Below are 3,975 nucleotides of genomic sequence, written 5' to 3' on the forward strand. Positions count from 1 at the left end.
AAGACAGGGATGCCTAGCCTTGTCACTTTTATTCAACATAGTACTGGAAGTACTAGCAAGAGCAATTAGACAAAAAAAAAAAAAAGGCAACTAAAAAAAGAAATAAATTATCTCTAATTGCAGATGACATGATCCATATAAAATAACTCAGATTTCCCGTAAGAAAATGTTAAAACTAATAAATGAATTCAGTAAAGTTGCAGCATATAAACTCAACATACAAAAATCAGGAGCATTTCTATACACAAATAACGATCTAGCTGAAAAACAAATCAAGAAAACAATCCCATTTACGGTAGCACCAATCAAAATAAAATACTTAGGAATAAATTTAGACAAGAAGGTGAAAGACTAGTACACTGAAAACTATAAAACACTCATGAAAGAAATTTAAGAATACACAAAAAATGTAAAAACATCCCACATTTCTGAATTGGAAGAATTAAAATTGTTAAAATGGCATACTATCCAAAGCAAATATAAAATTTTAAGACAATCCCTATCAAAATCCTAATAGCATTTTTCACAGACATAGAAAAATACAATCCTACAATTCACATGGAACCACAAAAACCCCAAGCTAACACAATACAGAGGGAAAAAATTAATGTTGGAGGCATAACACTACCTGATTTAAAATTACATACAAAGCTATAGTAATAAAAACAGTATATGGTATTGGCATCAAAACGAAAGCATAGACCAATGGAACAGCATAGGAAGCCTAGAAATAAATCAAAACATATACTGTCAACTAATTTTCAACAAGAGCAACCAAGAGGACACAGTGGAAAAAAGACAGTTTCTTCAAGAAATGATGCTATGAAACTGGATTTTCACAGGCAAAACAATGAAATTGGGCCCTTATCTTACACCCTATAGAAAATCAACTCAAACTGGATAAAAGACATAAGATATGAAACCATAAAACTCCTAGAAGAGAACGTAGGGGACAGCCCCCTTGACGTTGGCCTTAGCAGTGATTTTTCAGATAACCCACCGAAAGCCAGGCTACATGCAAAAGTCAACAAGGAGGGTTACATCAAACGAAAACACTTGTGCACAGCAAAGGAAACCAAAAAAAGGCAACCTACAAACTGGGAAAAATATTTGCAAGTCACTAACTGATCAACTGCCAATATCCAAAATCAATGAACAACGCTTACAACTTAAGCAGACAAATAACCCTGTTAAAAAGCTAACAAGAGACCTGAACAGACATTTCTCCAAAGACGACAAAAACAATCAGCAGGAAGTGGGGAGATGAAGGCCAAAACACGCAAAGTAGCAGACGTCGGATGAACAAGACCAGAGACCTAATGTATAACACGAGGACACTGTCTTGGGATTTTTGCTGAATTAGTAGATTTTCGCTGCCCCGACACACACAAAAAGCACCTATGTGAGACGGTAGGTATGTGAACTTGCTGACTCTAATAACCATTTTACTATTGACGTGTACCTTTAACATCATGCCGTCAACCTCAAATAGACACAGGAACATTTAGTTTTAAAAAAGAAGAGTTTGGCCAGGAGTGGTGGCTCATGCCTGTAATCCCAGCACGTTGGGAGGCTGAGGTGGGTGAATCACCTGAGGTCAGGCGTTCGAGACCAGCCTGGCCAACATGGTGAAACCCCATCTCTACAGAAAATACAAAAATTAGCCGGGTGTGGTGGTGGATGCCTGTAACCGCAGTTATTCGGGAGGCTGAGGCAGGAGAATTGCTAGACCCCGGGAGGCAGAGGTTGCAATGAGCTGAGATTGCGCCACTGCACTCCAGCCTGGGCAACAGGAGTGAAACTCCATCTTGGAAAAAAAAAAAAAAAAGTTGGCGGGGGGCAGAGGTCGGCGGAGACGGGGAAGGGGTCGCCGAGGCTGCCGCTCCTAGAGTTGGGGGCTCCCTCGGACACTGCCAGGCAGACGGCGAGTACCGAGCGTGGGTGGCCGCGATGTCCGTGGACCCCGCTCAGCTGCGGTCAGAGGCGACATGAGTGTCGCGGGGCTGCCGGCCCCGGCCCCAGCTGGAGCACCGCGGGTCCCCGAGTACTACCCCGGGGAGGACGAAGAGCTGGAGAGCGCCAAGAACGACGAGCGCAGCTGTCAGGCCGCGAGTCGGACGAAGACACTGATGATGCTAGTGAAACTGACCTGGCAAAGCATGATGAAGGAGACTATGCGGAAGTGAAGGAACAGATGTATCAGGACGAACTGGCTTCTCTCAAGAGGTACATTACAGGAATATCAGAAGAGAATGAAAAAACTAGGTCAGCAGCACAAAGAGAGGATACGGGATGTGAACTCTTCCTCCAGCTGGAAACTGAACAAGTGGAACGAAATTACATGAAAGAAAAGAAGGCAGCAGTGAAAGAATTTGAAAACAAGAAGGTTGAGCTGAAAGAGAACCTTGATTGCTGAGCGAGAAGAAAAGAAGAAAATGATCGAAAACGAAAAGCTGACAATGGAACCGAATGGAGATTCTGTGGAGGTGAGACCTATCATGACCGGAAAGTTGCGGAGGCGACCACATGATCCCGTCCCCATCCCAGACAAGAGGAGGAAACCTGCTCCAGCCCAGCTAAACTATTTGTTAACAGATGAACAGATCATGGGCCGGGCGCGGTGGCTCACGCTTGTAATCCCAGCACTTTGGGAGGCCGAGGCGGGCGGATCACGAGGTCAGGAGATAGAGACCACGGTGAAACCCCGTCTCTACTAAAAATACAAAAAATTAGCCGGGCGTCGTGGCGGGCGCCTCTGTAGTCCCAGCTACTCAGAGAGGCTGAGGCAGGAGAATGGCGTGAACCCGGGAGGCGGAGCTTGCAGTGAGCCGAGATTGCACCACTGCACTCCAGCCTGGGCGACAGAGCGAGACTCCGTCTCAAAAAAAAAAAAACAAACAACAGATCATGGAGGATCTAAGAACATTAAATAAGCTGAAGTCACCCAAGAGACCAGCATCTCCATCCTCTCTGAGCACTTGCCTGCGACACGCGCGGAATCTCCAGCCCAGAGGTTTGAAGCTCGGATAGAAGATGGCCAACTGTACTATGACAAAAGACGGTACCACAAGAGCCAGGCCATCTATCTGGAGTCAAAGGACAACCAGAAACTGAGCCGCGTGATCAGTTCTGTAGGAGCCAATGAGATCTGGGTGAGGAAGACAAGTGACAGCACCGAGATGAGGGTCTACCTGGGCCAGCTTCAGCGCGGGCTCTTCATCATCCGCCGGCGCTCAGCTGCTTGGCTTTCTACAGTGCTCTTCTCTTGACCCTTTTTCTGGAGTGGGTTTTAGTTTTATTTTGTTTTGTTTTGTTTTGTTTTCTTCTTAATAGAAAAATGTGAACTTCCTGGGAATAGCTACTCAGCCTTGGAAATGGAGTGCACTGTCGTGGATTCTTTAAGGCACTTTTGTGGCCGGCCACTTCCAGCTTTGTCAGTCTTTTCTGCCTCAACTTCGTCCAGACGTCAGTCACCATGAGACTGTTTTACTTTCAGGAGTATTTGGGGGGGTTGATTTACTTTCCTTTTATTTCTTTATTTTTTGCTTGTACTTGTTTTTGAAGACTTCCTCTGAGTTTGAAGGGACAGCTATTCTTATTAATTATCTTTAAGTCTCTCTGCCATGGAGAAGAGCAGGAAGGGGTCCACTGTCCTGTGCATTTTCATTAGTGGATCACGTAGCTACTTTCCCTGTCGGGTCCAATTCACTATGTCTCCAGAAGCTTGGGGCAGAGGTCCTAGCAGAAGGAGATGAATTCTCGTGGCTCTCAGCCTTCTTGGAGAAATAAATGCTTTGTGTAACATCTGGCGCACGCCATCCATTCCACTGGCTGAGCGATGGAAAAGCTTGCCTGGGAGACTCTGTGCACTGAAGTAAATGGGGTTGGGAGAGGGGACATTTCATATTTATAATGTGCTGAAGGTACCATATTTTAAATGTTATTTAATGCAGGTGATTTATTCAAACATTTGTT

At 44.8% G+C, this 3,975-nt stretch overlaps 1 pseudogene; it reads left to right on the forward strand.

Annotated features, from left to right (window-relative positions):
- Positions 1-1,988: 1,988 nt before the first annotated feature.
- On the forward strand, positions 1,989-3,269 carry LOC100605763 (annotated as a pseudogene).
- Positions 3,270-3,975: the final 706 nt, after the last annotated feature.

This window comes from Nomascus leucogenys, unplaced genomic scaffold (genome assembly GCF_006542625.1).
Source record: "Nomascus leucogenys isolate Asia unplaced genomic scaffold, Asia_NLE_v1 Super-Scaffold_3019, whole genome shotgun sequence".
NCBI lineage: Eukaryota > Metazoa > Chordata > Mammalia > Primates > Hylobatidae > Nomascus > Nomascus leucogenys.